Source organism: Ursus americanus, chromosome 5 (assembly GCF_024610735.1).
Source record: "Ursus americanus isolate L20-20 chromosome 5, mUrsAme1.1.p, whole genome shotgun sequence".
Taxonomy (NCBI): Eukaryota; Metazoa; Chordata; class Mammalia; order Carnivora; family Ursidae; genus Ursus; species Ursus americanus.
In genome coordinates, this window is record NC_142131.1 from 25,146,328 (window position 1) to 25,169,894 (window position 23,567).

At 37.4% G+C, this 23,567-nt stretch overlaps 1 long non-coding RNA gene across 1 annotated transcript in view; it reads right to left on the reverse strand.

The window, feature by feature from the left end:
* LOC148110055 (uncharacterized) overlaps nt 1-23,567 on the reverse strand; it is a 504,178-nt gene that overhangs the window by 177,021 nt on the left and 303,590 nt on the right. The window lies entirely within an intron of this gene.

A 23,567-nucleotide genomic window follows, 5' to 3' on the forward strand; every position in this document is an offset into this window, starting at 1 on the left:
ATATAGAATGAGAAAGGAAAATGTACATATTCTCACCTTTGCTTTTTTTTTTTTAAGATTTTATTTATTTATTTGACAGAGAGAGATCGAGAGCACAAGCAAGGGGAGGGGCAGGCAGAGGGAGAAACAGGCTCACTGTTGAGCAGGAAGCCAGATGCGGGACTTGATCCCAGAACCCTGGGATCATAATTGAGCCAAAGGCAGATGCTTAAACAACTGAGCCACACAGGTGCCCCCATTCCCACCTTCCTTAAAATTAAATGCTGTGGTCTACATTTGCTAAAAACAGATTCCTGAAAACTGCCAGAGAATATCAGAGAATCTAGTTGTAGGGCCAAAAAGCTAGACTATATTCCAGCAATTTCTTTTCCGTATATTCAAAACATTCCTTACTCAGGGTTCTGTGGCTTGCTGATTAGCAGTGCAGTTGCACAAAGCAGAGCCATTCTGTTTGAAGAAACCTAAGCTATCTCAGTACCTCAATATTGCTCATGTAAATACATCAGGGTTGGGGGAAAGCTCAAGGACACCTTTTTCTAAGAATATGCCATTGCCTGAGTTGTTTGGAATCTGACTAGCATTTTCCTAACTTTTTGTCATCAAGTTTCCTCTTTTGCCTTTAGGAATTCTTTCCTCATTCCTCTTCTTGGGTAATCTCAGAACTCAAAGGAAATTTTGTTCTTTTTCAAAAGGTGTGGCCCCGAGAGGTGAAAAAGACCTGTCCTGGGTCATATGGATGATTAGGAACACAACTGACATCTCCCAGACACCTTTGTTCTCCTGCATCACAGTGCATTCTCCTGGCAATCACAGAGTTCTCACAGGGCTTTGATGGATATGGCCAGCCCACACAGACAATTTCTCAAAGTTTGAGACTTCCTTTCTTCTGCACTCCCTCCCTTTCTTTTCCTTCCTTCCTTCCTTCCTTCTTTCCTTCTTTCCTTCTTCCCTCCCTTCCTCCCTCCCTTCCTTCCTTATTTTCCAATTAATAAAACTTTCTTGACATATTTTAAGAATAGTTCTTAAGGTTCTTTGTCAAAAATGGCAATATATACATATGCATATATATCTGCGTTTGCTTTTTATTTTACAGTTGCCTAGTCAGAGTGAAATTCCAACTAGAAGTGGGTGCTAAATGTCCTCGTTAGATGTTCACATAGAAAATCAAATTTCACTTACATCTTTGCACAGCACATTCAATTCATTAAAGCCTATCATGAACCTGACATATTGTTTGGCTGCCTCAATGGAATCAGGATGGATCAAATTATGTTCTCTTCTTCACTCTAAGAAAAATCCCCATTTGATACCACAGGACATTGCCAGCAAGGCTGGAAAAAAGAACATTCCAGATCCTACTGCCCAAAGGTTTAGGATAGAAATTTAAAGGGCTCTCTTAAATGCCAGAGGCAAGGGAAACTCTTGTGTTTGTCTTGACAGAAATAAATATAAACAAACAAACAAACAAAAACTTTCTCCCAGCAATAATCTCTGATACCAGAAAGGTTCCTCTGATATTCACTTCTCATGTCAAGTCATGGGTGAAGTCCCTCCCTTCCACTGGCCATGGGAAAGGAGATAATTGTGTTGTTTCAATATTCTTACATTTCAGAAGTGCTAACAAAATGTCCCATCCTCACAATGGGCCAGCTTTTCTCTTGCTAAGTTCCATAATGAGTTGTTGAGCAGGAAAAGCAAAAAAGGCCGGTAACTTTTATGACATTAAATATAAAACAGCTCTCCCCAAAAATGGATGATTCTAAAAGGTTTGCTTACATTTGCTTCTGGTCAACAACATTACTCAAACTCAGCATTATGGGGGCGCCTGGGTGGCACAGTGGTTGAGCGTCTGCCTTCGGCTCAGAACGTGATCCCGGCGTTATGGGATCGAGCCCCACATCGGGCTCTTCTGCTATGAGCCTGCTTCTTCCTCTCCCACTCCCCCTGCTTGTGTTCCCTCTCTCGCTGGCTGTCTCTATTTCTGTCAAATAAATAAATAAAATCTTTAAAAAAAAAAACTCAGCATTATGGGTTTACCAACCCAACCCAACCCAACCAAACCAAATGTGGAACCTTGGGGAAAAAAATTCTACTATGTGTGGAACAGGTTTGGGTGAATTTGCTGGAGTGGTAGACTTGCCTCAACACAACCTGCTAAGGTTTGCGGAGTGGCAATTTTTACTCCCGGCTCCACATTAAAATGTGAGTAAGGCCAAGGCTTCAGAAGTACAATGTCCATGCCCCATCCTCAGAGATTTTTTTTTTCCCTCTCTAGAGAGCCCAGATACTAGTATTTTTTTTTTTTTTTTTAAGATCTCTAGGTGATTCATGTGCAATTAGAACTGTGAACCATTAGGGACCAGAGCAAGTGCATACAGTTCTCTTCAGGAACAATTAATTAATCAAGTGCTATGAAATCGGGAGACTTAATTGTACCTGATTTATTCAAATGTCTGTCAGGTGTGCATGACTTTCTCAGAAACTTGCAAAACAGGCTATGATCAAGGTTTTCAGAAAAAGGCTCTCAGTAAATGTATGGATTTCTCAGCACATGAAACATTAATACCAGTGCTCAATCTCACTGACTACAATAGAAAGTGCTCTATTGATTTGTGGTATTTACAACGACTTGCAGGAATAGATTGTAATTTGAATCAAATTGCTCAGAAAATTCCCCTGGTAAGTCCATCTTGTAGAAAAATATTCTTAAAGAATAAGGAGTCTGTTCTTCCCAGTTGGCCTGAGCTCACCTGCTCAGGCCTATACAAGAGGCAAGTCAGCTGCCCCACTGGCTCATCCTTCTCTCTCAGAAAAACTCCCTTTCCAGGCAGAGAAGCACTTCTACTCCATTCTGGAACTATAGGTAAAAATGCAATGACCCATAGTCCTGTGGAGCAGGGTGGCAGAGGTAAGAAGGGAGTGAACCATCAGGACTGCTAGAGGCTTAAAGGTAGGGATGGTGATGGAGAGAAGGGGTCTCTGGAGGAGGGCACAGGGGCTTTGTACCTACATAAGAATGTCTTTCAATTTTAGCTTCCCATTAGAATTATCTGCAAAGCTTTAAAAATGTGCTAGTGCTCTTATTCTACCCTGGACCAATTAAGTCTGAGTCTTTGTGGGAAGGAACTGTGACATCAGATATCTCTTTAAAAAAATCAGAGATTCTAATGTGCAGCCAGAGTTGAGAACCACTATTGTGCTATCAGCTATTCAAAGGGCTAGTCAAATAAATCGGTTATATACATAGCATGATTTCTTAGGGGCTGAAAGAATCCTTTTTCCCTTGAGTTCCTACCTGACTAACACACTAATGCCAAAGATTCAACAATTAGAGATACATTCCTTTGGCTTAATAAGAGGTTTTCTCCTCTGTTATAAAGCATACACTCCAGAAAGAAGTGTATGTGGCCTTTTAAGTCATTTAAACCATTACTGATGGATGTTTTAACAGAGGAAGGAACGACCATAAAGTCAAAGGGAACCTTAGGGCACCATGAAGGGAAGCACTTGGATTAGAGTGAGAAAGGGGGACTGAAGACTGAATTGGTTGCCTCTTCAGTTTTGCTGAGAGCTGGTTCCAGAGGAAGACCTCTGCAGACTGCTGGCTTCATGGAACTTGCAAGCTGGGAGCCCCACATTTGTAACTGGGAAGGCTCAAGATTCAATGGTCACAAGGGAAAAGCAAGAGAGCCTCTATCTGGCCATTCTTCTGATCCTCCAATCTTTGAGAATCAGAGAACAGATCAAGGCCAATGTCATGAAATGATAGATGAGAAAACTGGTTGGGAGTGACAAAGATGGCACTGAGGTCCCTGACCTAATTCACACTTTCCATTCTGCCAGAAGGTTCTTTTTAAAAAGAAGACCAATTTCCCCCTTCCTTGGATTTACTTTGTTCTATGGAAGTGGATTTATCTCTTGTCCCCAGAGACTCTTACTGGCAATTATGTCTTTTTGTTCCCTGGCTACAGAGGGCTCCCAACTTACAGATGGATTGTGTTCCAAAAGCTTAAGTGGAGGTGGTTATTTGTAATTCTGAATATACTTTTTTATAGAAACAATGTTATATATAGCCATTAGCTTCCCAGATTAATTCATGAACAGCTTCAACCATAAATATTCCTGAAGTGATATGATCTTCTACAGCCATCATGGGAATAGGAGTTTATCAAGTCAAGAAATTTTGATTTGTAAATCCAGCCCTTTCCTTTCTGCCTGAGAAATTAATCAGGTGTTCTCTCCTCAAATGTCTTTCCTCTCCATCAGTCCTACTGTAGTAACATTTTAGGGAAAAGATATCAAAATAAATATTCCTTGTATCAATGCATAACTTGTTAAGTCACTAAATGTAAATTAATTCTGAAGAATTTGGGGTGGGAAGTGAAAGAAGGGAAGTGAGAGTGGAGGGAAGCCTCCAAAAAGGAATCTATAATATTTTACAGATACATATATTTATAAATGAGGGACATAGGTAATATCGACATATTTACTTCCTAGCAGAAGTGCTTTCATCTAGAAAAATAATTGTATTTTCATACTTAAAATTTAGTGAAGAATGCCCACTGCATCAGATCTAACCATACCCAATATCAACTTCCAAATTTTGTATCTTGAAACTATGGTGTAGGGCATGCTATCTTTCAGGGTGTTTGGCATTTCGGCAACAAGCACAAGTGACAGAGGACTTAGGCCAACCTGTAAGAGATGTGGTGGATATATTAATGGAAAGAAATGTGCTCCTAACAATCACTTTGAAAGATGGTATACAACTTTTGGGGTGATGTGTCCTCTATAGCTGAAGTCTTATCTTTATGTCCTTCAAAGTGACAAAGTTGCATCAGGTTACAAAAAGGAATGGGACTGTTGGCCACACAGGGCAAAAGTAAGTAGCCCTATATAATGTAAGATGAAAGAACCATGAAAGCAGCCAACCAGCCATGGGGTAGGGAACTTGCCTTTCAAGCCAGATAGAGGGATTTTGTCAGACAAAGGAAAGAGAAACAACAGCTGAAGCAAAAACAAAAAGAAACAAAAATTAGGGGTGGGAGGTCATCAGAGCAAATCTTCACACTTGCACTTTCTGACTGGTTGGCTGTGGATTTCCTTTAACTTCTGAAGAAACAAGGAGATGATAACAATTATTTAACAACTATTTTCTACAAAAACATGTTTCTCTAGCCACCTACTGTCAGCTGATGGCACAAGAGTTCTTTAAAATGTGACTACGTACCTAACTTCCTATATTGATCCTCTGTTACCCTTTAACTTTGAGGTTATATTCACCCCTCTATCCATCCACACATGCAATAAATATGTAATAAGCACCTACTTAGTGCCAAACAATGTTGTTAAGCTCTGGATATAGAGCAGTGAATAAGAAAAAGTCATTCCCCTTATTTTATAGGGGAAACAGACAACAAGCAAATAAGTATATAATTATATAATATAATGTCAGGGATAAGGAACCATTAGGAAAATAAGGCAGTGTAAGGAAGTATGGTGAAGGGGAGGCACAGAGCTATTTTATATAAGACGGCCATGCTGAGGAGGTGATAAATAAGTAGAGTCCTGAGTGAAGAGAAGGAGTCAGCTATTGGCAAATCTGGGGGGAAAGTGTTCCAGGTGGAGATGTCTACTAGAACAAGGGCCCTGAGGCAAGAGCAATCTCAGCATATTGGAAGAATGGCAAGACAACCATTGAGAGTAATGTGGGGTGAAAATGGTAGATGAGATCTGAGAGGTAAGCAAAGCCCAGAACATGTAGAGTCTTGTGGACCTTGGTAAGGAGTGTTTAAAGGGAAACTATTCGGAGATTTAGAGCAAAGGATGGACATAAAATTATTTATGTTTTAAAAGCCACCCTGGAAAATCTGCTTCCAATCAGGTAATAAGGATTGAATTTACCCTTCTGCCTGAAACAATTAGAAAACCAGACAAAATATATAAACAACAATTTTCAAAACATTGGACACATGCAGAGAAGAATCTCTAAGACATGGAAAACAAATCAGGTGAGCCCTACAATTACCTGGCTTACTGCCTAAAGAAAGTTTCCAGGCCACAGCAAAGGAGGGGAAACCAGGTAGGGCCTAGTGATCTCATCAGTTGAGGAGACAGCTGCAAGTTTGGGGAAGCCAAAGTATTTCTAGATCACAGAGCACGGAGAATAGAAAGTTGGGCAGAGAACACCAAGATCTGCAAAGGAGCATTCAACTGAGTACTGATCAGAGCGCGTGTGTGAAGAAACTACCTGAATGTGGGGGAAAAAACCTCCTGAAAGACTGAGAGGAAACAGTACTCAGAACTCACGCAGGGCCAAGAATAGTGCCTGTTTCCAATACTTAGAGAGAAGAACCTCTTAATTCAGAGGTCACTGATTAGAGTACAAAGAAGAATCTTCCAAGAATCGTGGAGAAAAATTAATGCTACACTATATGCTGCTGTGGTTCTGCTAACCAAGCTTAGGAATAAGACCCAGTAGGAACAAACTATGAGTACCAGAACAGAACTTAAGAATATTCATAGATAAACAAAAATAACCAGCATGCAACAAGGTATAGTTCACAATGTCTGGCATCTAAAGGTATACAGAGAAGAAAGAAAACAATTAGAAATCAATCATTTGGCACTGACCTGTAGTTGACACCAATGACAGAATTAGATTAGGATATTTAAACAGCTACTATTATAATTATGTTCCAATGATAAAGAAGCTGGAAGTAAGATTGAACCAGTAAAGACATGGGAAATATAAAAACAACACAAACTTAAGTTACATGATGAAAACTACAGTGCCTGATTTATAAATTCACTGGGTCATATTAATAGCAGATTAGACATTGCAGTAGAAAAGATTATAAAGCTAGAAAACATAGCAATAGAAATGGCCCAAAATAGAAAAGGCCCCAGGGAAAAAGTCTAAGCAACAAGAAAGAACAGAGTATCAGTATCTCTGGGATGACTTCAAATATACATATATACAGTTTCCAGAAAACATAAGGGGTGGGTGAGATATAACCATCTGATCCTGGACTTTTGTTTGTTGGGAGTATTTTGATTACTGATTCAATGTCATTGCTAGTAATCAGTCTGTTCAAATTTTCTATTTCTTCCAGATTCAGTTTTGGGAGGTTGTTTCTAGAAAATTATTAATTTCTTCTAGGTTGTCCAATTCCTTGGTATATAATTTTTCATAATATTCCCTTATAATTCTTTGTATTTCTGTTGTGTTATTACCTCTCCTCTTTCATTTTTGATTTTGTTTATTTGAACCTTCTTCTTTTTTTTACTGAGTCTGGCTAAAGAATTTCAATTTTGTGACTTAAAAAAAAACAACTTTCATTGATCTGTTCTATTATTTTTTTTCAGTTTCTAGTTGATTTATTTCTACAGCATTATGATTATGATTATTTTCTTCCTTCTACTGGTTTGGGGTTCTGTTTGTTCTTTTTTTTTTTTTTTAATGATTTTTTATTATATTATGTTAGTCACCATACAGTACATCCCTGGTTTCTGATGTAAGGCTCGATGATTCATTAGTTGCGTATAACACCCAGCGCACCATGCAATACGGGCCCTCCTTACTACCCATCACCAGTCTATCCCATTCCCCCACCCCCCTCCCCTCTGAGGCCCTCAGTTTGCTTCTCATAGTCCATAGTCTCTCATGCTTCATTCCCCCTTCTGATTACCCCCCCTTTCTTTATCCCTTTCTTTCCCTACTGATCATCCTAGTTCTTATGTTCCATAGATGAGAGAAATCATATGATAGTTGTCTTTCTCTGCTTGACTTATTTCACTTAGCATTATCTCCTCCAGTGCCGTCCATGTTGCAGCAAATGTTGAGAATTCGTTCTTTCTGATAGCTGAGTAATATTCCATTGTATATATGGACGACAACTTCTTAATCCAGTCATCTGTTGAAGGGCATCTCGGCTCCTTCCACGATTTAGCTATTGTGGACATTGCTGCTATGAACATTGGGGTGCATATGGCCCTTCTCTTCACTACGTCTGTATCTTTGGGGTAAACACCCAGTAGTGCAATGGCTAGATCATAGGGTAGCTCAATTTTTAACTTTTTAAGGGACCTCCACACTGTATTCCAGAGTGGCTGTACCAACCTGCATTCCCACCAACAATGTAGGAGGGATCCCCTTTCTCCACATCCTCTCCAACAATTGTTGTCTCTTGCCTTGTCAATTTTTGCCATTCTAACTGGCATAAGGTGGTATCTTAGTGTGGTTTTGATTTGAATTTCCCTAATGGCTAATGATTTTGAACATTTTTTCATGTGTCTGTTAGCCATTTGTATGTCTTCATTGGAAAAGTGTCTGTTCATATCTTCTGCCCATTTTTTGATTTGTTTATTTGTTTCTCGTGTATTGAGTTTGAGAAGTTCTTTGTAGATCTTGGATACCAGTCCTTTATCTGTAGTGTCATTTGCAAATATCTTCTCCCATTCCGTGGGCTGCCTCTTAGTTTTTTTGACTGTTTCCTTGGCTGTGCAGAAGCTTTTTATCTTGATGAAGTCCCATAAGTTCATTTTATCTTTTGTTTCTCTTGCCTTTGGGGATGTGTCATGAAAAAGGTTGCTTTGGCCGATGTCGTAGAGGTTGCTGCCTATGTTCTCCTCTAGAATTTTGATGGATTCCTGTCTCACATTGAGGTCTTTCATCCATTTGGAGTTTATTTTTGTGTATGGTGTGAGACAGTGGTCAAGTTTCATTCTTTTGCATGTAGCTGTCCAATTTTCCCAGCACCATTTATTGAAGAGACTGTCTTTTTTCCACCGGATGTTTTTTCCTGCTTTATCAAAGATTAGTTGCCCAAAGAGCCGAGGGTCCATTTCTGGGCTCTCTATTCTGTTCCATTGGTCTATGTGTCTGTTTTTGTGCCAGTACCATGCTGTCTTTGTGATCACAGCTTTGTAGTACAGCTCAGAATCCGGCATTGTGATGCCCCCAGCTTTGTTTTTCCTTTTTAACAGTTCCTTGGAGATTCGGGGCCTTTTCTGGTTCCATACAAATTTAAGGACTATTTGTTACAGTTCTTTGAAAAATGTCCTCGGTATTTTGATCGGGATAGCACTGAAAGTGTAGATTGCTCTGGGTAGCATGGACATTTTAACTATGTTAATTCTTCCAATCCACGAGCATGGAATATTTTCCCATCCTTTTATGTCTTCCTCAAGGTCTTTCAAGAGTGATTTATAGTTTCTAGAATATAGGTCCTTTACGTCTCTGGTTAAGTTAATTCCAAGGTAACGTATGGTTTTTGGTGCTATTATAAATGGGATGGATTCCCTAATTTCTCTTTCTTTGGTCTCGTTATTCGCGTATAGAAATGCAACTGATTTCTGAGCATTGATTTTGTATCCCACCACGTTACTGAATTGCTCTATAAATTCTAATAGTTTGGGAGTGGCTTCTTTTGGGTTTTCCATATAGAGTATCATGTCATCTGCGAAGAGAGATATTTTGACTTCTTCTTTGCCGATTCGAATACCTTTTATCCCTTTTTGTTGTCTGATTGCTGTTGCAAGGACTTCTAGTACTATGTTGAATAATAGTGGCGAGAGTGGGCATCCTTGTCAAGTTCCTGATCTTAAGGGAAAGGCTTCCAGCTTTTCCCCATTGAGAATAATATTTGCAGTAGGCTTTTCATAGATGGCTTTTATGAGATTGAGAAATGTACCCTCTATTCCTACACTCTGAAGGGTTTTAATCAGGAAAGGATGCTGTATTTTGTCAAATGCTTTTTCTGCATCAATTGAGAGGATCATATGGTTCCTGAGTCTTTTCTTGTTGATATGATGTATCACGCTGATTGATTTGCGAATATTGAACCACACTTGCATCCCAGGTATGAATCCCACTTGATCATGATGGATAATCCTTTTAATGTACTGTTGGATTTTATTAGCAAGTATCTTGTTGAGGATTTTGGCGTCCATATTCATTAGGGAAATCGGTCTGTAATTCTCCTTTTTGAGGGGGTCTTTGCCTGGTTTGGGGATCAAGGTAATATTGGCCTCATAGAATGAGTTTGGTAGCTTTCCTTCTGTTTCTATTTTTTGAAATAGCTTTAGGAGAATAGGTATTATTTCTTCTTTGAATGTTTGGTAGAATTCCCCAGGAAAACCGTCCAGGCCTGGAGTTTTGTTATTTGGAAGGCTGTTTATCACTGACTCAATTTCTTCATCATTAATTGGCCTATTTAAGAAATCAATTTCTTCCTGTTTCAATCTTGGTAGTTTATAGGTTTCCAGGAAGGATTCCATCTCTTCCAGATTGCTTAGTTTACTGGCATATAGCTGTTGATAAAAATTTCTAATAATCCTTCCAATTTCAATGGTGTTCGTCGTGACCTCTCCTTTTTCATTCATAATTTTAATAATTTGGGTCCTTTCTCTATTCTTTTGGATAAGTCTTGCCAGTGGTCTGTCAATTTTATTGGTTCTCTCAAAGAACCAGCTTCTAGTCCTGTTGATCTGCTCTACTGTACTTCCGGTTTCTGATTGATTGATTTCAGCTCTAATTTTGGTCAACTGCTTCCTCGTGCGTGGATTAGGCCTGTCCCTCTGTTGCTGTTCCAGCTTCTTGAGGTGAGAATATAAAAACTGCATTTTAGATTTTTCTATTCTTTTGAGTGAGGCTTGGATGGCTATGTATTTCCCCCTTAGGACTGCCTTTGCAGTATCCCATAGGTTTTGGACTGTTGTATTTTCATTCTCATTGGTCTCCATAAATTGTTTAATTTGATTTTTGATTTCCTGGTTTATCGAGTCATTCCTGAGCAGGATGGTTCTTAGTCTCCAAGTGTTTGAGTTTCTTCCAAATTTTTCCTTGTGGTTGAGTTCCAATTTCAGAGCGTTGTGGTCTGAGAATATGCAGGGGATAATTTCAATCTTTTGGTATCGGTTGAGACCTGTTTTTTGTCCCAGAACATGGTCTATTCTTGAGAATGTTCCACTGGCATTAGAATAGAATGAGTATTCTTTGGTTCTGGGGTGTAGTGTTCTCTATATATCTATGAGGTCCAACTCATCGAGTATGGCATTCAAAGCCTTGATTATTTGCTTATTTTGCCAGGGTGTTCTGTCTATTTCTGATAGTGGAGTGTTGAGGTCCCTTACTATTAATGTATTTTTATCCTGTTTGTTCTTTTTTATTTCTCTTAGATGTAAGGTTAGGTTGTCTAATTTGAGGTTTTTCTTATTTCTTGAGGTAGGCCTGTATTGCTATCAGCTTCTCTCTTAGAACCACTTTTGCTGCATCCCAAAGATTTTGGACCCTTGTGTTTTCATTTCCATTTGTCTTCATGGATTTTTAAATCTTCTCTTTGATTTCTTGGTTGACCCATTCATGTTTAGTAGTTGTTATTAAACCTCCATGTATTTGTGTTCTTTCCAGATTTTTTTCTTGTCGTTGATTTCTAGTTTCATAATATGTGGTCGGAGAAGATACATGGTATGACTTAAATCTTTTTGAATTTGCTGAGACATTTTTTGTGGCCTAAAATATGATCTATTTTGGAAAGCATTCCATGTGCACTTAAACAGAATGTATATTCTGCTGTGTCAGGATGGAATGTTCTGAATCCAACTGGTCCAATGTGTCATTCAAAGCCACTGTTTCCTTTTTCATTTTTTGTTTGAGTGATCTATTCATTGATGTAAGTGGGGTGTTAAGGTTATTGGGGCACCTGCGTGGCTCAGTTGTTAAGCGTCTGCCTTTGGCTCAGGGCATGATCCCAGAGTCCTGGGATCGAGCCCTGCATCTGGCTCCTCCACTGGGAGCCTGCTTCTTCCTCTCCTGCTCCCCCTGCTTGTGTTCCTTCTCTCGCTTGCTGTCTCCCTCTCTGTCAAATAAATAAATAAAATCTTAAAAAAATAAAAAATAAAGTTACTATTATTGTATTACTATTGATTACATCTTTTGCTTCTGTTATTAGCTGTTTCATGTACTTGGGTGCTCCCATGTTGGTTGCATAAATATTTATAATTATTCTGTTTTCTTGTTGGATTGCTACCTTCATGATTGTGTAGTGTCCCTCTTTGTGTTTTGTTATAGTCTTTGCTTTAAAGTCTATTTTGTCCAATGTAAGTATCACCACCCTGGCTTTCTTTTCACTTACATTTGCACAATAAATGCTTTTCCGCCCCTTTACTTTCAATCTGCATGTGTCTTTAGGTGTGAAATGAATCTCCTATAGGCAGCATATAGATGGCTCTTGCTTTTTTATCCATTCTATCACCCTGTGTCTTTTGATTGGAGCATTTACACCATTTACATGCAAAGTAATTATTGATAAGTATGTACTTATTGCCATTTGTTAATAGTTTTATGGTTGTTTTTCAGTTTGTCTCTGTTATTCTCTTGCTCTTTTCTCTCATGGCTTGCTGGCTTCCCTTAGTGATATATTTAGATTTCTTTCTCTTTATTTTTTGCATATATATTACTGGTTTTTGATTTCTGGTTACTATTAAGTTTATATATAACATCTTATGCCTAAAGCAGTCTACATTAAGTTGATGGTCAGTTAAGTTTAAATGCATTCTATAAGGACTAAATTTTTATACCTCCCACCTTGTTTTAGGTATATGATGTCATACTTCACATCCTTTTTTAATATATCCCTTGACTGATTTTTATAGATATACTTGATTTTACTACTCGATCCTCTCATTCTTCTTATTCCTGCTTATGGTCTTTCCCTTTAACATTTCTCATAAGGCTGGTTTAGTGGTGATGAATTCCTTTAACGTCTGTTTGTCTGGGAAACTCTTTATCTCTACTTCTATTCTGAATAACAGCTTTGTTGGATAGAGTATTCTTGGTTGCAGTTGCTTTTGGGGTTTTGTTTTGTTTTGTTTTCCAGCACTTTGGATATATCATGCCACTTTCTTCTGGCCTGCAAAGTTTCTGCTGAAAAATCAGCTAGTAGCCTAATAGGGTTTCCCCTATAATTTTCTTCTTTTCTCTTGCTGCTTTAAAAATTCTCTCTTTATCATTACTTTTGCCATTTTAATTAGTGTGTCTTGGTGTGGACCTCCTTACATTTTGTTGGGGGCTCTCTGTGAATCCTGAATGTGGATTTCTGTTTTCTTCCCCAGATTCAGGAAGTTTTCAGCTATTATTTTTTCAAATAAATTTTCTCTCCCTTTTCTCTGTCTTCTCTTCCTGGGATCCCTATAATGCAAATGTCATTATGCTTCATGGTGTCGCTGAGTTCCCTAAGTCTGTTTTCCTATTTTATAATTTTTTTTTTCTCTCTCCTGTTCAGCTTGGTTGCTTTCCATTACTCTGTCCTCCAGGTCACTGATCTGTTCTTCTGCTTCCTCTAGTCTACTATTCACTCCCTCTAGTGTATTTTTAATTTTAGTTATTAATCTTTGGTTCTTTTTTATGTTTTTCATCTCTTTTTCAAGGGTCACACAAAGGTCCTTCACTCTTTTCTTCAGTCCAGTGAGTATCTTTATGACCATTACTTTAAATTCTCTATAAGGCATATTACTCATCTCCATTTCATTTAACTCTCTTATTATGATTTTGTCCTAGTCTTTCATTTGGGACATATCCCTCTGTCTCTTCATTTTGTCTAACTCTCTGTGTCTGTTTCTATGTTTTAGGAAAGTCAGCTGTTTCCTACTCTTGAATGTAGTGACCTTATGAAGAAGAGATCCTATAGTGCCCGGCAGTGCAATGTCTCCTGTTCACCAGAAACTGGCACTTCAGGGATGTCTTCTATGTGTGTTGTGTGCACCCTGCTATTGTGGCTAAGCCACTTTTGCCTTCAGCCCAGTCATCTGCAGTGGCTCTCTTTGCCTGTTGTGGGGACAGTTTGGTCTCTGTGGTATTAGTGGGCCAGTCTGGGGCATACTGGGATGAAGCTGAGTCAGACCAGGCTTTTGCCAGAGCTTCAGTAGCCCTAAACTACAGGGTGCTCTCCCTGTCTTGTCATCTGAGAAGCTTTCATTAGTGGATGCCGCCTGCAGTCAGACCTGATGTTTGCCCCTAGCCCACTGCTGGGGCACGGTTGGACTGGTGTGCGTGGTTATCCTTCCCTCTCCTCAGGCAGAAGTCACTTTGTACTGGCCACTATTGGGGCTGCTTACACACTGCCAGGCTTGTGGCACTGCTATGGATTGGCTCTAGCTAAGGGTATACTGGAGGGCGCAGGTTTGCAGGAGAATGCAGGATGGAAGTCATTTCATTTTATAAATAGCTCTTCACTGTTATATATTGAGATTAATACATTGTTTCATGAAGCTGTGTAATAGCTGTGAAATGGTTAACAAACAATTTAGAAAACTATTATTCTAAAAAAAGAATAAGGCATCAGAGAGAATTGAGTAACTGTAATTCTGAAAAGAAATTAAGCTCTGATTTTTAAGAAGGCATTCCTGGAGGCTGAGCTCTTTTTTTTTTTTGGAAATAATAATAATCTATACCCATTCAAACCAGTTTCCTGTCATTTAAACAACTGAATTAGATTTATTGTGTGATAAAACCAACCAATGGATTATACAGAAATCCTTGTTTGAACCAGATTGAAAAAATATTTCTTCAAAACAAAAGTTGTTTTGCTCTTGTGTATAAGCATCGCCCCTTTTCCTGCTGGCATACTGAAAGAATTTGCCATTTTCTCGAAGGGATAGAATCCAAATAAACAGAATGTAAATACTGGTGAACTCTCACCCTTCAAGACATTATTTCTTAAAGGACAATAATCAGATTGTTGCTCTGAAGTAAGGAAGCAAATGTCTTCACATCTGAAGAAATCTGATTTGTGAGAAAATTGCACATGATTTTTATTTCTCAAGCAAGACTAAACCCAGAACGGAAATGAAAAATAAGACTGTGATTTTGGCCCAAAAGGCAAAGAAAGCGTCTATTTTACAGTTAGTGATATAACACTATCTGTAAAGTGGAAAAAGATTTGTATAACAGTATAATGTCTTAATTAGAATTAGGCATCAAATCTTTCTAGTCCTTCTTGTTAACAAAAGAGACAAAGAATGATTAAGCCTGACTCTGTATGCTTTTATTTTTGAAAAACTGTTCCATGTTCTAGTAAGTAATTACATTTTGAGGAACGCCATCTCAAGATTCTTCCATTTATATTCTTAGGGAAGATCTTTTCTACAGCCATTGAACCATTAAAAAACAAGGGAAATAATCATGTAAAGAGTGATTATAACAATGGTGATGCTTCAGGGACCATGGGCGCCTAGAGGACAGGAATACAGGAGAGGGTAGGATCTCATCTCCCTCAAAGAGTCTCTCCTGTCTTCAACTCAGTTGTTTCCCTCTCTCTTGGTCCTCTCCCACTTCTAGGTTTTCTTGATAAACCAGAATTTTAAAAAAATGAGAAGATGAGTATGCCACACCTATGATGTCTTTTAAGAGCCTCTCACTTGGAATATTCTCTTTAATTGGCCAAAAGGTGAAAATTTGAAACAAAAGGGAAAAATGAACAAAAACAAAACACCCTAAAAACCTGGAATCATTTGCATGATGAAAAAGCTCCCAAGGACTGGGTGAACCTATTTATTTTCATCAGCCAATTTATGAGATGTAGTTATGATCAATAAAAAATTTTAAATAAATGATGTGATGGAAACATAGAAGGATAAGATACAATATTGGTGGAGGTACGGAATATAAACCCAAGCTAGCAAACAAATATTTCTAGGCAGAACGCAAACTCTATACTTCCTGGAGGAAACATGCAAATATAATGCCAATGTAATGCACAAATACTAGGGCCTCCTATTTAATTCTCTTTGTTTTATATCTCAGGAAAATTCCCTGGGAACTATTAGACAAATTACTGAGGGAACAGAACCTACCATAAGTTGGAAAAGAATGTGATTTAGTTCATCGAGCTCCTTTTGTGATCTTTAAAAGTGTTCAGAGATTAGCTAAAATGGCTCCCAGAAATAGGAAGGAAAGTTTTACTTAAGTTATCAAAGGAACATTATAGAAAGGCATGGCTTCAGGGATTTGGCTAATGAGAAATTTCTTAAAAAGAAAACAAAACAAAAATTTAGATAGGATGAACAAGCTAGGCATGAGAGTGGTGTTTTTCTAAAAACAATCTGAGTTTACTGAAATATTTTCATAATAAATAGGTTCTTTTTATCTTCTACTTAAATATTAATGCCATTAATAACACTAATATTTTTGTCCTATGAAGTTAATAATTTATTTACTCTGATTTTTTTTATTTTGAAATGTCTTGAAACACTTCATTAATGCTTCATTAAAAAAAAAAAATCTCCTAGAGTAAGATATGTTCACATTAAGCTTCCAGTTAGTATTTCTGCAGAAAAAAAAATACAAAAATTTTTTTTCCTCTTGTGCACATAATCACAGATCATATATATCTTGCCCTTCTTGCTGTTCTTTTAGGATATACTTGATATGGATGATTGTCACCTGATGCAAAGATATTGCCTATGTACAGAAACTCAATTTGTTGTAAAGCAAAAATGAATCTTCCCAGTTTATTTACAATTTCCTTCTAAAAAACTAAAAATTAAAACAACCACCAGATAGCAAAAAGGGTGGAGAAGGGGATGGAGAATAAATACCCCTCCTGTGGATGGTTCATTCCCTTTCCATTCAACCCCCAGGATGTGTCTGGGTTCACAGTGAATGAAAGATGCTCCATTTTTCTCTGTAATGTGGGATGCTCAGCACCTCCTGGAGAAGCCTCAGAAGTGATGATCTGAAATTTCATTATGAGTGATAATGCTACAAAACCCGTCTTGCCCAACAACCATCCCTCTCCCCAGTTATATGATCCATAAAAAAACATCTGACATTTTGCTTTGGCTCACGTTTATAAAAGCACTCGGTGGATTGACATTTCGCTTCTCTTGCCCACAAGCAAGCTTTTTAATGTTCTGTGTTATGGTACAAAACTGTCCCTTCTCATTAGTGTTGGCATATGGCACACGTTAACAGTTAATACACCCTTCCCCATGTCCTGCCTTTAAGGAGCTTGGTTTTCTCCCACAACAGGGAGAAAAAGGGCTAAGCTGTTCTTAAGTGATAAAAAGCCAATGTTTCTCAACAAAGAAGGCCTAAATTTCCAGTATCATGACACATGGCTCCGAAAGATGCTGCCATGGGTATCTGCTCTCATTCAGGCCAAGACAGGGATGGACCCTAAGTATGATCAAATAGTTTTCTCATGGTTAAACTGACAGGCAACTGAGGTGGGACAATAAACTTTATTAAAATGGACATATAAGTAGCCAATGTTCTTGAATCTGCAATTCAAGGTGACTACCTTGAAAGGAAGCCTAGAAGAGAGCTGTTCCCTCCACTCCTAGGATGGGAAGCACAAACTTTTATTAGCATGGCTTATTTGAAGGGTAACACTACTATTTAGTTTCTCAACTGGGACACTTTTGGAGTGAAAGTGGTGTTATTAATAGTTACACTGGGATAATAGAAGTAATCAGGACTGCCCCAGGAAAAACAGGATGTATGCTCACCCTACTTACTTATAAGTACATTAGCTCTTATGGCAATCCGTTTATCCATCTGTAGATCGTTTTCTACTGTTTACAAAAGTCTTACATCTGTTTTCATTTTTTTGTTCTTCAAGAAACTAAGTCTATTTTTGAGCTCTTTCCACAGTGCAAAGGGGTTAACATCATGCTCTACAAATTTAAGGTTTGTTCTTGAGATTTTTAGGGCTGGAGAAAAGAAACCTGTCCCCTACAGGATGATATACATAGCCCAGTACAAGAGTTGCGGGATATGTGGTCTAATATGCTTTGCTTTGCTCCCTGTTGAGAATTTAAAGAGAAAAACAAAAAACCTCCCTTTCTGAGCCATTTAATAACTTTGGCCAATTAGGAATGCATACTTGGGTGGTGTGGCTACAGAGAAGGAGTGTGGCTGTGATTGCTTCAAATTGAGTAAAACAGCAAAGCTTATCCAAACCTGGCTGACCAGGTTGACTATGTTGATGTGGCAGACTGCAATGCTGATGAGATCTACCAGGCAAATACTGCTCTGGGAAAAGTGCTTCAGGACTGAGCATGTGGGGAGCTATACATGAACTTGAAAGAGGAAATATTCCTAGAAATTTATTTTCAGACCTGGAAAAGACTAGAAATTGTCTGTCCAACACTTATATTTTATAGATGGGGAAATTTAAGTTCACAAAGAAAGCAGAGCCAAAACAAGGTTTTCTAGCTCCTTTTCCAGGGCCTATGAACCAAATCTGTTGTGTGGCACTAAGAGCATGATTCAAATAGACTACAATGACATGATTAAGAATGTATAGCAATATATGGGGAGTGGTCTTCATTAAATTTTGAGCTGGGCTTAATATCAGAATTTTGATTACGCTGTATTTGTCATTTAATAATACTGACTTGGTCATTAGTTGTAATTCCAGTTCTATTCATTACCAGGAAGAACTTTGGGGAAATCATTTCACAGTGTAGTTTCTTCCCCTGCAAGCTGTGGAGCTAAGCTAGATAAAGTTCTTTCAAAGGCTCTTTCATCTTGAATTCCCAGATAATCAACTTTTCTCATTTTACCACCCTGATATGTTATTTGAATAGTAATTACAGTATAAATCCCAAAGCTGTATAAGAAATTAGCAGAGGCCAGACAAAATGTTCTGCTTTACTCTTACTTTTTTTTTATCTTCCCTATGTTCCTTCCTAATCATTCTTTCTTCTTTTTCCTTATTCTCCAACATTTCCTTTGTTTCTATTTCTTCCTTCTGTTTTATTTGTAAATTTCCCATACAAAAAGTAAAAACAATATTAATATCAAAGAAACAAAAAAAGAAAGAGAAAAGAAATATTACTTTGAGTATAATAAGTCCAGTTTGTTTTTCTGTAGATAGTAAAATTTTCACATGAAGAGGCATCATCCACCCAGATACCCATCCCAAGAAGATGACATAAGTTTATCATGACATTACTCAGGTCCTTGTAAATCTCACATACATGGGAACAAAAACTTATCCATGCCTATCAGGAATGAACTGACTCCCAGCAAACTGAGAGTCAAAAGTAGCAAATGGAAGAAAGTCTGAGATATCCTTGAGGTCTTGAATGTTCTGCAGAGATCAAATTCAGATTTTACCTCTAAGAATCTGTCTGCTGTGAAAGGTAGAGAATAATGCAGACAGTTGTGGATCCTAAACGTATACATTTTAGTGGCTATTGAATTATCATGCAAAAAGGAAAGTAAACTACTTCTTAATGCTTAAATACAGATTCACATAGAAAGGCAAGGAATGTCCCACGTTGTGGATATATTATTACAGCACATGTCACAATAAAATGGAGGGGGAGAAGCAAAGGGAAATTTTAATGGTAGCAATTTGAAAAAAATAACAATTGTTTGTGTTTTCTTGTTACTCTTTTCTCCCTTCTCCTGTAAATTCATACAACCTTTACTGATATTTTACAACTATATTTTCCACCAGGAAACTATACAATCCTACGGTCGTACTTTCACTAAAGTGGGGTAACAAACTCTTGCACAAATGTTGAACAGCAACTCACTTAACACAGACAGCTTCTTTAATATTTTACCCCCCCAGAGTTAGCTTCTCAGCATTCAAGGCTTCTAAGACTATACAAAGAAACTCCTGTTTAGTCTCAATGTAGGTCAAAAGATTTGGGTTTTGGAGAAAGGCAGGTTGTGTTAATTGTAGTTGCTCAGAGGAACAATATCTCTTGCTTTTCTCTGTTGGGTTTGAATGCATAGATTTCTCATTGTATGTTAAAAATATAACTTCCCCCTTTTTACTATGCTTTGGAGAGCTAAAATATATGGTAATTAAAAATCCCTTTAGTCTTTCACTGGAAAAAAAAATGAGTAGCATAAATACAGCTAGACAAAGAAATGCTGTTATCTCAAAATACCCCAATCTGTCTATTTTCATCAACTCAATTAACCCTTTAAAAGAATGGAGGCATCATCTTGTCCATCAAGATTAAAAACTTGAAAAACTGCTAGAAACTACCACCAAGTGGAAAAAGCATTAAATTCAACTTCAAACATAGCTTCTAATTAATCCTATACAATGTTCAAATCTCAACTGACTGACTGTGGTTGTAGGCAACAAACATAAAAATAGATAAATTGGACTACATCAAAATAAGAAACTGTTCATCAAAGGACACATTCAACAGAAGGAAAAGGCAACCTATAGAACAGGAATAAATATTTGCAAATCATATATCTGACAAGGGATTAATATCCGGAATATACAAAGAACTCCTATAACTCAACAAACAATAAATAACGTAAGAAAATGGGCAAAGGACTTGAATAGACATTTCTCTATTGATGATATACAAATGATAAACAAGCATATGAAAAAATGTTCAACATCACTAATCACTAGGGAAATGCAAATTAAAACCACAACAATCACCTCTCACCAATCAGGATGGCTACTGCCAGGAAAAGAAAACAAAACAGAAACTGTGTTGGTGAAGATATGAAAAAAAATGGAACTTTTGTATGTTGTTGATGGGGATGTAAAATGGTGCAGCTGATATGGAAAGCAGTACAGCAATTCCTCAAAAAGGTAGAAATAAAATTAACAGATGATCCAGCAATCCCACTTCTGTATATATGTCCAAAAGAATTGAAAGTAAGGACTCAAACAGATATTTGCACACTCGTGTTCATAAAAGCATTATCCACAATAGTCAAAAAGTGGAAGCAATCCAAATGTCCATCAACAGATGGATGGATAAACAAAATGTGGTATGTCCATACAATGGAATATCACTTAGCCTTAAAAAGGGAGGAGATTCTGACACGTTACAACATGGATGAACCCTGAGGACATCATGCTACATGAAATAAGCCAGTCAAAAAGAGACAGTACTGTAGAATTCCATGTATATGAGGGTATTTAGAGTAGTCAAATTCATAGAAACGGAGTAAAATGGTGCTTGTCAGGGACGAGGAGGAGGGGAAAATGGGGAGTTGTTTAACGAGTACAGAGTGTCAGTTTTGTTAGACAAAAAAGTTCTAGAGATTGATTGCACAACAAAGTGAAATATGCTTAACAACACTGAACTATATACTTAAAAATGGTTAAGATGATAAATTTTATGTTAAGTGTATTTTACCACAATTTTAAAAAACTAGGATGATTAAAAAAAAAAGAACTGCGATTGCAAACTATAGCTCTTCAGTCAAATTCTAAGGACTTCCTTTGTTTCTTTTTCTATGATATTTAAATAGATTACTCATAGAAACATTTTCTAGAAATGTCTCCTCAGGCAAGGGAAACCAAAAGTAAAAATAAACCTTTGGGACTATACCAAAATAAAAAGCTTTGCAGAGCAGAGGAAACCATTAACAAACCAACACAGCAACCTACTGAATGGGAGAAGATATTTACAAATGATATATCTGAGGGGTGCCTGGATGGCTCAGTCGGTTAAGCATCTGACTCTTGATTTTGACTCAGGTCATGGTCTCAGGGTTGTGAGATTGAGCCCCATGGCTGAGCTCCATACTCAGTAGGGAGTCGGCTTGAGATTTTCTCCCTCGCCCTCAGTCCCTCCCCCACTCGTATTCTCTCTCTCTCTCTCTCTCTCTCTAAAATAAATAAATAAATAAATAAATAAATAAATAAATAAATAAATCTTTTTTAAAAAATCACAAATGATATATCTGGTAAGCAGTTAATACCCAAAATATATAAAGAACTTACACAACTGAACACACACACAAAAACAAATAATCCAATTAAAAATGAGCAGAGGACCTGAACAGACATTTTTTCAAAGAAGACATGTAGATGGCCAACAGACACATAAAAAGTGCTCAACATCACTAATCATAAGGGAAATGCAAATCAAAACCACAATGAGATATCACCTTAGACTTGTCAGAATGGCAGGAATCAAAAAGAGAAGAAATAACAAGTGTTGGTGAGGATGTGGAGAAAAAAGGACCCCTCATGAACTGGTGGGAATGCAAACTGGTGCAGTCACTGTGGAAAGTACTATTGAGGTTCCACAGAAAAATTAACAATAGAATTCCCGCATGATCCAATAATTTTACTAGTGGATAGCTACCCAAAGAATATGAAAACACAAATTCAAGAAGAGGCACCCCTCTGTTTATTGCAGCATCATTTAAAACAGCCAAGATATAGAAGAAACCCAAGTGTCCATCCACAGATGAACAGATAAATAAGAGCACTATATGCATATACTGGAATATTACTCAGCCATAAAAAGGAATGAGAACTGGCCATTTGCAACAACATGGATAGACAAAGAGGGTATTATGCTAAGTGAAATAAGTCATACCGAGAAAGACAAATACCATATGATTTCACTCATAAAATTTACTAATAAAATTTGTGATATTCACTCATAAAATTTAAGAAACAGATGAAAAAAAAAGAAGAAAAAAAGAGACAAACAGAAAAACAGACTCCTAAATATAGAGAACAAACTGGTGGTTGCCAGAAAGTATGTGGGAAGGGGGATGAATAAAATAAATAAAGGGAATTAAGGGTACACTTACTGTGATGAGTACTGAGTAATGTATAGAATTATTAAACCATTTATACTGTACACCCGAAAGTAATATAATACCATATGCTAATTATACTTCAATAAAAAAGATTACAGACATTAACCATTCTAAAAAATAAGCAACCTCCCATAAGATATTATAGAGTAAAATATGAACAAAGATAAAAGGTCAATGATAAATGCTAAACAGTCTCCCATAGTCTATAGGATACTATAAACAGCAAAGTTGGTGAATGAAGTAGAAAGAGACCTCTTCAATAGAAATGGTGATGAGCTACTTTCTGGAACATTAATATGTGATCTGAGCAAACAGAGCATAAAAGACAATGTGGGCTCCTCTTATTTTTTTTCAGTCTTTTATCATTAATATGAACATTCAACAAGTTTGTAAAATACTGGTGGGAAGAAATTCTTTTTATTCTGTATACCTGCCAACAGACATTTTAAATGATAGGAAATCCTTCAGGCAACTAGAACCCTTTCGGAAAATACTATTCACATTCTTTCTGTTGAAATCTTACCACAAATGCTAAAGGACTAAAACATATGTGAGGAATTTTCTAATGGCAAGTGAGTGGCCTATTCTCTGCTACTATGGTTCAGAGTCACCCTTGAATTTGAACAACCCCTGGGCCATTAATACGGCTTCATTGCTGAGGCCATGGTCCAAGAAAACTCGAGTGCTGGTATATGCCCCACCTTTCAGGAAACAAAGTGGAATCTCTACCTAGCTGCCTTCCAGAAGGTTGTTACTGTAAATCCTGGAACCTGATCCCCTTTGCTTGACACACCCCCAAATACCTCAAGATTGGTTTAAATGCACCAATTCCTATTTTTCTTCTCCATAGGCATTATAAATACCTACTTAAACATACAACCTTCTAAGGAATATCAAATATGAGATAATTTTAAATTAATTTGCCTTGATATGCTTAACCAACAAGATGGAGTCTGACTTTTCCACTGATTTTGGAAATCTAGGAAATGAACCCCAATTGCATACA